The sequence below is a fragment of the Drosophila pseudoobscura genome, chromosome 4, assembly GCF_009870125.1.
Source record: "Drosophila pseudoobscura strain MV-25-SWS-2005 chromosome 4, UCI_Dpse_MV25, whole genome shotgun sequence".
NCBI lineage: Eukaryota > Metazoa > Arthropoda > Insecta > Diptera > Drosophilidae > Drosophila > Drosophila pseudoobscura.
The window spans coordinates 22,468,064-22,482,463 of NC_046681.1; the positions used below are offsets into that span (position 1 = coordinate 22,468,064).

General features: G+C 44.3%; 1 long non-coding RNA gene across 1 annotated transcript in view; it reads left to right on the plus strand.

Annotated features, from left to right (window-relative positions):
• The window catches only part of LOC117184015 (uncharacterized), a 72,261-nt gene extending 58,130 nt beyond the window's left edge, over nt 1–14,131 (plus strand). Inside the window, exon 4 of the long non-coding RNA XR_004469144.1 lies at nt 14,050–14,131. This is a non-coding gene — a long non-coding RNA (uncharacterized lncRNA). The remainder of the gene's footprint in view (nt 1–14,049) is intronic.
• Nucleotides 14,132–14,400: the final 269 nt, after the last annotated feature.

Here is a 14,400-nt window from a genome sequence, read left to right on the forward strand (position 1 = left end):
GGCCCAAAGCAGCCCCAGACAAGGCCAAGATAAGGCCTACCATGGAAATTAACTTCATTCACGTTGCGGATTAGTGGACTGTTTCCTTCGGGTTTCAAACAGGAAGTGTAGTAGGAATTGCAGTGCACAGAATAGTTTCATTAGTTCTGGAAAGGGAATCAAAGCGGAACAAACCGATTCAAAGTCGAGTCCGGAACCGAGAACCGATATTCTTCGAGCTCCGATGGAACTTTCAGACTTATAAGAGTCTCCCTTCCACAGGGGCTGTTGGACACCTCCACAGGAGCTCAATGGCAGCGGCGACAGCCCCTGCTGGCCTGGGACCTTTACCCCCTTGGTCTTCTACAGAATAAATACTCCCTCAGCGCAAGTACTGGACCACAAAAGTAGGGCTTAACTATACTTAAGGCTATACGAAAATCAGCTCAAATGCTGAGATTTAGTATTCATTAACGAGCACCTGAGAAACCATTACCAAATCCAGCCCGAGGGCACATCAATTTCGGTTCTCTTTGGCCTCTAATTAAGCGGTAGGCAGAACTACTGTCCTACTGTCCCCTCGTTTATAAGAAACTTATTCTGGAGCCTGGCCCAGCCGTGCCCTAGAGGCGGCGCTCACTCGCCCGCTCGATTGGGCAAAGAGCGAAACAAACAACTGAAAGCTGATATGAAAATTATTTCGCTCTTGTGTCGACAATTAAATGCCACGCCCAATGTAACAGAAGCCTACGCCCTCGGCCCCGGTAGACAGACAAGGTTTTTCCGAAAATATAATTAAAAACGGCTACAGAGTGGAAGGGCGGCGGAGCGGCAAGGGCGGGCATTGGCAGGAAAGCGGCTGAAAAATCTGTGCATTTAATTGAAACTCGCAGGAGCAGGGCGGCCGCAATCAGCTTGGTCCTTCAGCCAGGTCCTTAGTCCCTTAGTCCTTGTTCTTTGGCTCATAAATAAAATATGCCCAAGTGAGCCGGCAAAGAGTTTGTGCCTTAATGCCCTGCCGGTCTGTCTCCCTGAGGGCTGGAGGTTTCCGTCTCCGTCTCTGGCGCTGGGCTGCTTGTCAATCATGCTTTTCATCAGCTGCTGTCGCGTATCTGCCAGCTCTGCTCTCCGCCAGTTCTTGTTGATTGCAGGACGAGGCCATTTAGCAGGCAATGGATAAGGGATTGCCAAAGGGATGGGTTGGGACGGGCGGAGGGTGGATACAACTGACATATTAATGAAGTTCAGGGGGAGCTCTGGAGTTGAACAAGTTGTTGCTGGGGCAACAAGCTGCTTTAAATCAATTCGCGAAAACAATTAAAAACTTGACTTTCGTTGCCAGAGCCGCTCCGCTGCCAGGCATTGCTGACATTGCGCACACGACATGTGGGCCAAGGCTTAAAGTTTGCGTAGAAAGCGGAAAGGAAGTTGCAAAAACAAAGAGTGCAGAGTAGAGCCTCTGAATAGACTGCCTAACAACAAATACACTTCAACAACAACAACAAAAGTTCCACTGCGTTTTGCATAATTAATGTTTTAATGTCAATCATACGCACTGTGCGCCGTTAAATATATGCAAACTGATTCGCGCGTTTTCCGCCTTACAAATGCAGGAATAAAGTTTTTGGCTTGTAATTAAATTTGTAAAATTTTAATTTCCCCAAGCAGAAAATTGTCGAGCACAGTCGTGCATAAATGAGTTTTTCGACAAGTTTTCCGCGGCACAATGGAGAACTTTAAAAGCTTTAAGAGTCACCCCGAAGAGTGCCCGCCCCGAAAAATCTAGCAATCAAAACTCTTTACTCTCTGCACACCTGCTGCCTCGAACAGAAAGGTGTCCCTCTGGCTGTCTGTCTGTTGTATTCCTCGAGAATTGATTACACACGACACGCCCCGCACTAATGTGCAAAAAGCAGCAGCTACGGGAGATGAAAAATTACAACAAATATCAAACAACAAACAAAACAGTGACAATAGCAAATAGTAATGGCATTGCCAGAGGCAACAATAATAGCAACATCGGCGATGGCAACTCTGGCAGCAGCAGCGGCATCAAAGATCTCAGTGAGGAAGAAGAAATCCTCGGGAACAATGTGACAAACGATGTGTGAAAGAGACTCAGACGCTGAAAGCGTCAAGTGATGAAGGGGGGGCCACGAAAAAATCTAACCACACAATTGTCACAAGGAAGAGAGAGCCTTCCCCCCCCCACGCCCTGCGAAAAAGCGTAGCGCATTACGTATACGCATCGTTGGATTTGGTCATTTTTCATGGCAAACAAATGGGGTGGCGGCGGGCAAAGAGACAGGACAGGAGATAGAGAGAGGGAGTGGGAGAGGGGTAGGGGGGGGGGGACGATGACGATGACTACAAATCGTGACAAATTCCTGATGCGGGTTAAGTTACACATTTTTTTGTTGGTGCCTCTAAGCAGACGCCAAGCGTCTTCATCCCTCATTCTGGCTGTTGGCCAACAACTTTTTGGCATTTCAGCTTAAAAAACATTCGCAAAATATTTGTGATGTCTGGCGCATACGCATTTCAAAGGACATGTGGGGATTGCCTTGACTTAACTCCCTTATCCTTAGCCGTGTCCCTTATTCAATTCCGGCCGACCATTAGCATTCGCCAGGCCATAAAAAATCGAAACCTAAGATGCCGCGACACTCGAAACCCCAATGGGGAGAATGAATTTTAAATATTTCACGGATGAATTTCGGAACATATTTCGCTGTCATCGCTGATGTTCTCTGATGGGTTTTTGCAATCTTCTGTGTACTCGTATGTTTTTTTGCATTTAAATTTCTTTTGGGCTATAAATTACACGGCAATGGCAGTGGCAGTGGCAGTGGCAGTGGCCGTGGCTAGAACCTCACCTCGACCATTACGGGTTGAGTGTACGGTGCGAAAGCATATTCAATGACAACATTTTTAATGCAATTTATGGTCGTTAAGGCGACAAAATATAATAAAAATGAATAATATGCCAACTGCTGTGCTCTGCTCTGCTGTGCGGTTCTGTGTGGGTGATGCAACACGTGACAGGGTCCTGCCACAAGACCCATCCCATCCCGCATCCTACATCCTGCAAATTTATGGACGCTGTAAATAAATCGACGCGCCAAATGTGCGAAACAATGCATAAGTCAAAACGAACGCCAAATGAAACGAGGACATGTCCAAAATAAATAGCAAAAATATTAAAATATTTATGAAATGTTGGAAAAACCAGAAGAAAATAGAGAAACACACACAGATTTCTACAGAGGAAGGACACTGGGATACCGTGTAAACAGCCATTGATGTATGTCTGGCAAAGAAAATGTATGGAAATTTCAGGAAAAAACTATGGAAATCATAGAGCCCTGGGGAGCATCAACGAGTGCGTGCTCTTGGCGACAAAGTCAATCAATAATGCATTCCATTCCATTCCACTCATAAGATGTAAACCAAACATTATGAATACAGAATGAAGCCATACGAGTACGGCTTGATATATGGAATATCAGGCACCTGACTGACTGACAGGTGAGGGGGGGCATAAAAGCTTTCAGCTCCGGCGATAAACAATTCAATTTATCAAACATGAAAGGCATGCAAAACTTTTACCAAATCGAACAGAAGATAGTCCCAACTGAAGCAATCATCATCGAAGGAGTAGACGAGTCTTTAGATCTCTCAAAGTTGGGCTTTGGGATGGGGGAAAGTGTTAGAGAAATTGTATAATATTTGGGACAGTTTTTAAATGATTTTCAAAGGTGTAAACCTTTTAATCTTCCTAGAAATTAATTTTTAAAAATATTACCACAAAAAATACATCTAGTATAGAAGAAAAGCCCATTTGAAAAATTTAAGTGGGTTTTCACATAAATATTGTTTGAATATTGTAAATATTGTTTTGTCGTTTAAATATGATGAACCCTTGATGAACCTTTCGAGTTGAAAACTTATCCCCTGATGGCAGAGGTCACCCACTGTCTCCAGCTTTATCCGCACACATCCTTTCATCCTTTCTGCCCCTTCATGACATCCCGTCCACCGTTTGCACGCTTACACCTGAGCGTATATGAACATTTATATCAATATACACGAAAAACATTATGACCAGAGAGGAAGGGGCTCATAAAAAATTCAAAACGGCTTAAGTAGCTTCAAAGTACCCCAAAAAAAAGGAAACAAGAGCTTCAGTAAAAGTGAAAAGTACACAAAATGTGGGGCAGAAGAAGAGGGAGGCATGGTTGTGGTTTCCACTGACCCGATCCTAACCCCAGAAGACCAGAATGGACCCCCCCCCCCCCCCCCCCCCATCCAACCCCCAACGTTGCCCCGACACGCATGTTTATGTGCTTTTTACAGCTGCTCCTTCGCTTATCTTTCACCCAAAAACTTTCTCCCTGCGTGCGTGTGTGCGTGTGCGTGAGCGTGTGTGTGTTTGCTGGCTGGAAAATGATTTTAAAAATAACTTTTGCGGTCATTTCCACTAAATGTTGCAAAGGGGTTGCTCTCTCCGACAGGGACAAGGGTTAAAAATACTGAATAAAAGGTGGTGGAACGAGGGTGGGAAAGCTGTTTGGTTTTCTGCCTGAGCAGGCATCGCTCGGCCTCACGCGCTTGACAATTTATTATTAGTAATTTTTCCAGTGTGAAAATCCAGTCAAGCAGGCACACCGCCGAGGCATCTAATTTGTTTTGTCTGATTTGAGCAGCAACAACAACTCCAAGAGATGTACAAAATATATACATACGTGGCATACCGAAGGCGGCCCCCAACCCCGTAAAATGTGGCCAGGATCTCCAAGAAATTGGCAAAAAGTTTCACCTGGACTCCCGTTTCCCGTTTTCCCCCACTTGCCATTTTCCCAGCTGCCAAACAGATAAAAACGCACTTTACAGGAAAATCGCTGGCGGGGGGTAAAGCGGATGGAAACAGTGGGAAAACTGAAGGAAAACACATGCAAGGTTTTCACCTTTTTTTTCTGTGTGTGTTCTTTTATTATTGCTGAACTTTAACATGGCTACAATATAAATTAAAATGGCAGGCACTCTCCACGCTCCATGCTCCACGCTCCCCGCTCCCCACTCCCCGCTCCCCGCTCCACGTGTGGGAGGGACTTTTGGCGGCAATGAAGTTTATATGCCGCGCACTTTACGCGCAGATCCCGAGTCCCTGTCTCCCTGTCTCCCCGTTGTCCCTGTCTGTGGGCTGCACTTTGCCTTCTGGCAGCTGCCATATGAAATTATGTATACCACATGCACACACACACACACACACACTCATATTTATAGCCACAGATATAGGAGAGGAGAGGAGAGAGCCTACCAGAGACAGTGGAGTGCCAGGATGTTGAAACAGATTCGACTCTTAATAATTTCCGCACTCGAGTTGATCGAAATCATAAAATTTTATGAGCCTGCCAAGAGTCGAGAGTAAGTGGAGCATGTATCTCTGTCTCTGTCTCTGTCGCTGTCGCTGTCTCCATCTAGACTCTCGAGTCTCCTCTCTGTGCGCCATAATGGCTGCCACATTCAGACGGATACAAAGAGGCCGGAAAAAAGGCCAACAATGCGACAGATAGACAGACAGACGGGACAGATGAGGGGCAATCCGGCGGCTGTCAGGGACTTCGAGAACCTTTTTTAAAGCCTGCAGCTAAATGAGCATTAAAGTTACTCTTTTTTCCACTGCATGCTGGGGGGAAATACTATACTATATACGATATACGATATATGATGGATGATAGGGCGGGGGCTCCGACTTTTGCTGGGAATGAATCGAAGGGAAGATCCTCCTTTCCCAATCAAAGTCTGTAATGTGCCCTTAAATTCTTCAATTTAATTTTCCCTTTCCCAAGATTACCCCCTCCTCCACCTGCTTTGTTACCCCCTCCTCCTCCACAAAGCTTTCCCCGATTTGATTTTCGTTAACCATAAAAGTAGAACGCTCAACATTTCTGGGCGGGCTTTCATTTTTCATCAAACTCGCATTATAGTCGACTTTTTTCTGTTTTTCTGTTTTTTTCTTCTCGTTTTTTTTTTTGGGCTACAATTTGCCATTACGCCGATTTATGCGCTGTGGGGCAGAAGGAGCAGCAGTGGCAGCAGCTGGGAAATGCTGCGCCCTGCCTCATCCCCGTGCGCTAAATAATGCACTTGGGAAATTAATTTTCCAGCTCTGGCGGCAGCATTGGGAGCACCGAACGTCTTCAGATGCATTAAGTCATAATTTTCGAGATACGGGATGGGATACAAGCACACACACACACACACACACACACACACGGCTTGAAGAAAGTAATTCGGAATAAATTAATTTAATTGCTGTTCGACTCGCAGCTTCAATTAGCAGAAGTCTTTGAAGAAAATCTCATTCTGCTCCCCTCCCCGTGCCCGTGCCCGTGCCGGTGCTCTCCACTAATTATGTTGTTTGTGCATTGCTCTTGGATAGCAATGCGAGGCAGCCACCTACCAAGGCCGAAAGGCTACAAGCTTATGCCATTTTCCAGCATGTTTGCCCGGCCTGTTCTCGTTTGCTCTCGGGGCTCCCAGGGCTCATGGCTCGCGGCGTGTTAACCAGGCCCCCCCCCAAATGAAAGGCAGAAAGGCAGCCAAGAAGAACAGCCAACAGTAAAGGCAACAAAAGCCGCCTACAGAGGCGGATAAGTAAACATAAAGCAGCAGCAGTGCCAGCAGAGACGAAAACACACAAAAAAAAAACAAAAATACACCACCAAATGGTGGGGAAATGGGGGAAAAGAGGGGCAAAAAAACAAAAGAGAAAATGGAAAAGCCAAGGCAAAAGACGTTATGTTTATTATGCCAGGCATGTGAGTTAATTCTTTGAACTGTTGAGGTTGCTCTTGTTATTATAGCTCTCTCTCTCTCTCTCTCTCTGTCTCTCTCTGTTGTTCTCCCACGGATATTCCCGAATATCTTGCCCCCGGTGTTTCCCCTCTCGTACGAGAGTACACTATGCTTCAGTTGATCATTATTTTTATTTCAGTCGCGTGCCTGTAACACAAAAATGTTTGATAAAGCTGTTGGCTCCCAGCACACACACACACACACACACACACTCGTATAGATAAGGTGCCAGAATATCATAGAAGGAGCAGAAGAGCAGAAGGAAACTTGCGCCAAAAGTGTTGCATACTTAGAAGGGCCATAATCTTGGCTGGAAGTGGCAGGAGTGTGGGTGGAGTAGAGATTGTGGTGTGTAGAGTGTGCATGGGGAACTATTTTAGCTAGTTAGCAAAGTCGAAGTACATAAACTTCAAATTTAGTTTTTAGTCTTAGGAACGAAACTTGTAAGAATTTCGAGTGGATTAAACCGCAGGAATTTGAATGGTAAGCAAAAGAGCGTTGGGTAAAGCCCCTTTCTGGGGATTTCTTGTGTTCATTCCTGGGTTTATTTTTCTGGTTATTCCCCTTTAAAGTCGTCTGGCGATAACGCGTCTCTCACGTAAGTGATAGCATCCCGCATTATGCTTAGTTATGCCCAGAACCTAATTACAGCTACGGTCATAAGACATTACTTCTCATCCAGCCATCCCCAGGAGCAACCCTTGGGCTAACGACTGCATCATTAAGCTGCTCCTCCTCCTCCTCCTCCTCCACTCAAGGAGTATCTCATTATCCAAAAACCAAGTCGAATTATCGACACCGAACGAGTAGAGGATTGGGAGCAGAGGATATTCAACTTAAGAGATACATTTAATTTTATTTATAACGCACGCATGGACAGACAGGCCAGACTGCCAAGGAAAACCACTCGACTGGATCCACCGACTGTTATAAAAACATAAATATTAATGCACTCACTGGCTTCGGGATGGGAGGATGAGGATATCCTGAGCACTGCCTGGCGTACCGGAGAGCAAACTTATTGGCTTATTAAAGCCTAATGCTCCTCCTCCTCCTTTGGCGGTGTGTGTGTGTGTGTCTGATAATGGAGCCAAACAACACCTCAGACAGGACATGGCCCATTTAGGGCCTCCTCCCCCTGCCTAATTGTCTCACCTTTCCCAGTCGATGGCGGGTTCAACGCCGCATATTAATGCCAGAATTTCCACAGAGCCCACCGCTATTCAATATCAATATCCACGTGGCAGCCTTATAAATATCCCCCCCGAAGGAGGAAAAAAATAAAAATCCAAGAACGTAGAAGGCAGGCCAGTGGGCTAAAAGTTTTTGCCCTGACAAAGTTTTCGAGGCCGGCCTCATGAAATGGTCAAAACTGTTTAAGCCATGGCCAATATTGGGCATTAAGTAGGCTTTGATGAGCAATCCCCATGAATAAGAAAGCAGATGTCCCGCTCTTCCTTTTTGGCTCACTTTTATGATGTTCAAAAAATCAAGCCAATAAAGTTCATGCCCCGTGCCCCGTGCCCCAAATAGAGGATGCGGCACGAGAACTTTTCAACTCAATTTTCCTCTTCAGCATTTTTCGTTATTATATATATTTTTCGGCATTTTTTAAATATTTATGCTACAACGATGTGCTTAAATTTATGAATTTGCCAAAATATTTAGTCAATAGCTTACCAAAAAAAAAAAAAAAACAAAAAAAAGAGTGGAGAGGAGAGGAAAAACAAAAAAGTTTCGGCTCCTGCTGCATATTTTATGCTGCCATCCTCGGCCGTCCTTATCGATGTAAGTGGGTAATATTTATGAGTGCCAGGCTCCCGAATTTATGTCGAAAGTTTTTGCCGCTGCCAGGACCACGTTATGAAATCTTAATGGATGGAAAACTATTTTAGTTGCCCGCCGGAAAAACATCTCTTCACTTTGTCAAGCGTTCAATTAATGCCCTCAACATGGCATTAACGTCGGCCAATCCAATTCAATTCGTTTTTCCATTAGCGAATAATAATTTTTTTCCAGCAAAAGGTAATTTAATTTGTTTCACCAAATGTCAAAGAGCGACGACACAGAGAGAGGGAGAGGCGGAGGGACGGAGAGCCAGAGAGCCGCCTGCAAATTGTGCATGTAAAACAAACAAATTCAATCCAGTCCAATCGCAAGGATACCGAAAGGAAAGGAAACCAAGGCTCAACTGCAAAAATAAAATTCAATTAAATTAATGACGCCTTTGATGTAGAAACCAACAAAAAAGCGTGTCTCCCCGCTGGACCTTTTGCAATTGAAATAATTTAGATGGAGCACTCGACATGGAGGTATATGGAGGATAGCGGAGGCACTGTCCTGCAGCGCGTGCAGCTGAAGAGAGAGCCTGTCCATTGTTTCAAGTCCCCAGAATCCAGACCCAGAACCCATTCGAAGCTGCTCGGCAATTTCCGCTCCAAATGCTCGCCTCGGCAGGGGAAATTATTAAAAGCGAAAACGGGCGCGCTATTATATATTTGACACTGATAAATTTACAGAACTAGAACGAGTACGAGAACGAGAGCCAGTGGCAGTGCCAGTGGCAGTGGCAGACCTTGGAGTACTCCTCCAGAATGCATGGAGGGCATGGAGGGGGCCAGGGTGGACGTCGGACGCCGGACGACGGACGCCTTCATGGCGGCTAACGGGGAAGTAATATAAATCGGACCCTGGGGATAAATAAGTTTGTGTTAGTTATGACAGCGTGTGTGTGTGTGTGTGTGTGTGTGTGAGCTCTGTGCTATGTGGTGTGGTAAATGCATTTGTGCTGTGTTTGTGCGGCTTTTCATAATTGTTGTTGGCCAGAGGATTTCTTTATGGCCAACATAATTATGCAAATTAATATTATGCAAATATGCAACAGCATAGCAGCAGCACAGCCAAAAGTTATACTCGTATCAACCAGAAATTTGTTTAAATTAAATTTCCCACAAATTTATCCAGCTATCTAAGCAATTTGTTGTCGAATTTACGATTGAAGGAGCAGTCAAAGCTGGAATCAAATAAAATAAGTAAATTAATTAGTGCAAATGGCAAGGGAATATTTGAGAAATATTGAAAAATGTCCAGGTATGAATTAAAATGAGAAAATATCATTCAAAGCGAGATTGAAGTTATTGAATTTTGTGCAAATATTGAGGCTATTGAAATGAATGATGGCAAATATTTATAATTGCTAGTTCGACATGTCTAGAAATGTGCAAACATTTATTGTTTAAATTGTATAAAGTCAATGCGACGGTTTCAACGATGGAACTACTTTGGAATATTGGTAGAACATGTTTATTAGTATGGATGGTTGAATTCAGTTGATGAAAGGTGGAATTCTAATGAGCTAGTTCACTAGTTGTTGAGGTTTGATTTAAGCAAAAAGTCGAGCGGGTTTAAATAATAGGCACAGTTTGTTGTTATATGTAGACCGAGGGATTCCTGCATGCCGAACAGCAGTAACAGCAGATTAACAGCAGGCAGACAGAAGAGAAGCAGCAGTAACAGGAGAGCAACATCAGAAACAGCAGATTAACAGCAGATTAAAACAAGGGGGAACGTTGTGAGTTGCTGCGGACACCGCAACTCTACGGTTATACCCGATACTAAGTCAGTATGGCTCTCCTCCGGCAGACGCCGCTAATATTTAACGACACGACAAAGAGTGCGTGCGAGAGAGACAGAAAATCAGTCTGAGCGTGACGTCGGGCGCTGCGTAGCCACTGCAAATTGATTTGTTCCTTTTGGCTATAAAAATGATCTGATCTGATCCAGATTCACCAATCTAATAGATATGGTCATTATCTATGATTCTGCGTTTTTAGTTTTCTCAAATCTGCAATATTGTGGATGCAACAGATTTTCGTCCTTTGTGGGGGCGGATGGGGGTGGGGCGAAATTTTGAGATATACGTTTTATAGTGAGATCTAACAGGAGTGCGGATACTAAATTTGGTTACTCTAGCCTTAATAGTCTCTGAGATTTGTGAATATCCCCAGATTTGCATCCTTTGCGGGGGCGAAAGGGGGTGGGGCGAAATTCTGAGATATACGTTTTATAGTGACATCTTAAAGGAGTGTGTGTACCAAATTTGGTTACTCTAGCCTTAATAGTCTCTGAGATTTGTGGTTGCCTCAGATTTTCGTCCTTTGCGGGGGCGGAAGGGGGTGTGGCGAAATTTGGACAGGAAACGGTCAAGGTCCGATATCACAGGAGTGTGGATACCAAATTTGGTTGCTCTGGCTTTTATAGGTTCTGAGATCCTTGAACTCATATTTTGCAATTGGCAAAACCGACCATGAAACCTGTGTGTTAGAGTGAGACAGAGCGAGAAAGAGTGAAATTGTTTTCGTGATTCTGGCTGTAATAATTATTCGATCTGGTTCAGATTTTGCACTCTAGAAGATATAGTCATCTTCTACGATTCTGCGTTTTTAGTTTTCTCGTATCGTCGATATTGTGGATGCCACAGATTTTCGCCCTTTGTGGGGGCGGAAGTGGGCGGGGCAAAGTTTTGAAATATTTTTGGAGCAGTGACATATCACAGAAGTCTGGATCCAAAACATCGTTGCTCTAGCTCTTATAGTCTTTGAGCATTAGGCGCTGAAGGGGACGGACAGACGGACAGACGGACAGACGGACGGACGGACAGACAGACAGGGCTCAATCGACTCGGCTATTGATGCTGATCAAGAATATATATACTTTATAGGGTCGGAAACGATTCCTTCTGGACGTTACACACATCCACTTTTACCACAAATCTAATATACCCCAATACTCATTTTGAGTATCGGGTATAACGAGGGGGAACGTTGTGAGTTGCTGCGGACACCGCAACTCTACGGTTATACCCGATACTAAGTCAGTATGGCTCTCCTCCGGCAGACGCCGCTAATATTAAACGACACGGCAAAGAGTGCGTGCGAGAGAGACAGAAAATCAGTCTGAGCGTGACGTCGGGCGCTGCGTAGCCACTGCAAATTGATTTGTTCCTTTTGGCTATAAAAATGATCTGATCTGATCCAGATTCACCAATCTGATAGATATGGTCATTATCTATGATTCTGCGTTTTTAGTTTTCTCAAATTTGCAATATTGTGGATGCAACAGATTTTCGTCCTTTGGGGGGCGGAAGGGGGTGGGACGAAATTTTGAGATATACGTTTTATAGTGACATCTTAAAGGAGTGTGTGTACCAAATTTGGTTACTCTAGCCTTAATAGTCTCTGAGATTTGTGGTTGCCTCAGATTTTCGTCCTTTGCGGGGGCGGAAGGGGGTGTGGAGAAATTTGGACACGAAACGGTCAAGGTCCGATATCACAGGAGTGTGGATACCAAATTTGGTTGCTCTAGCTCTTATGGGTTCTGAGATCCTTGAACTCATATTTTGCAATTGGCAAAACCGACCATGAAACCTGTGTGTTAGAGTGAGACAGAGCGAGAAAGAGTGAAATTGTTTTCGTGATTCTGGCTATAATAATTATACGATCTGGTTCAGATTTTGCACTCTGTAAGATATAGTCATCTTCTACGATTCTGCGTTTTTAGTTTTCTCGTATCGTCGAAATTGTGGATGCCACAGATTTTCGCCCTTTGTGGGGGCGAAAGTGGGCGGGGCAAAGTCTTGAAATATTTTTGGAGCAGTGACGTATCACAGAAGTCTGGATCCAAAACATCGTTGCTCTGGCTCTTATAGTCTTTGAGCATTAGGCGCTGAAGGGGACGGACAGACGGACAGACGGACAGACGGACGGACGGACAGACGGACAGACGGACGGACGGACAGACGGACAGACAGACATGGCTCAATCGACTCGGCTATTGATGCTGATCAAGAATATATATAATTTATGGGGTCGGAAACGATTCCTTTTGGACGTTACACACATCTACTTTCACCACAAATCTAATATACCCCAATACTCATTTTGAGTATCGGGTATAAACAGACAAACAGCAGAGCAAGAGCAGATCAACAGTAGAGAAAGAGCAGAGCAAGAGCTGAGCAGTAGCAGTAACAGCAGAGCAACAACAGACAAACAGAAGAGAAACAGAAGATCAGCAACGGAGTATCAGCAGAGTAACAGCAGAGTAACAGCAGAGTAACAGAAGAGTAACAGCAGATCAACAGAGGAGGAACAGCAGAGCAAGAGCAGTAACAGCAGATCAACAGCAGTCGAACAGAGGAGAAACAGCATTAACAGCAATAACAGCAAATCATCAGCAGACAACGAGCATATAACAGCAGAGCACGAGCAGAACAGTAACAGTAACAGCAGATCAACAGCACACAAAGAGATGAAAAACAGCAGTAACAGCAGAGCGACATAAATAGCAGATCAACAGCAGCTAAGCTGCAGCGGCAAAAGTAGAGCACAGCACAGAAGAAGAGCAACAACAAAAGAAGTCGGAAAAAGAGAATCGCAGCAGCCAGAGGTAAATTTCAGCAGCAGTAGCAGAAATCAGCCGAGATCAAGCCGTGAAGTTAGGCTCACCAGACCACAACGATTTAATAATATCAATACACTATCCTCTAAGTAACATATGTACATATGTTACATGGATGTTGTATGTGTGGGACTGTAGGATTCTGATGGCCAAGAAAGTGAGACAAAAGTGAGAGTACAAAAAAGAGCGAAAGAAGGAGAGCGCTTGAGAAGTTTAAGCTGCAGCCAAGCCGAGAACGAACGACAAATTGAGCGCGAGGGAACGGCAAGAACGAGGAAGGTGGATAGAGAGGCGAAAGAACGGCCGCTCTCGCGCGAAGCATACATACATATGTACTAGAGCCCTGCACGAGTACACACTAATTCGTATTAACAGTTAGGAGCCACACTGTGCACAGTATCAAAACATGATTCATTTATTATGTACATATTTGCGGTATAAAATGTATTCCAGATCCCACTGCACCAATGGCTATTATTTAACGAATTTATTGACTAATATCGGGATCGTAAACCTGACAAAAGGAAACGTTTGAATGGGGGAAGTCTTCCATTTCAAACATGTCATGTGCTCTATATATTTGTATATTGGCTGGAAAACTCTAAGCACCAGCGTCAAAATTTCTCATTTTTAGAAATTAACATAATATTAAGAATAAAAGCATACCTTTATATTCTTCTCTAAGTCCCCTTCCAAGAAAACAAAAAATAAACCAAATCATTAACGGATTACCTCCTTTTTCCATTACAGATCTCACTGGCAACTCGAATCCAACCCAAGCTGATTTCACAGTCACTTTCGGCCAGGACTCGGCGATAGAGCGACAGAGCGACAGGACGACAGGACGACAGGACGCAGAAGGTACGTAAATAAGTCAGAATGCAGTCGAAATGCGTTTGACCATAAATAAAAATAATAATACCTAACAAAGAGACCCAAAGATCGACCCTCCTCTCTAAGTCCCAGCCACAAAAGAAAATGACAAAAAAAAAATAAAAGAAAAAATTAAGTGCTAAACTTTTGCTGCTGACTGTCCGAGAGAGAGAGGGAGAGAAATTCGGAGAAAAGGGTCAGGGCAAAAACATGCAAAACTCGGACCGG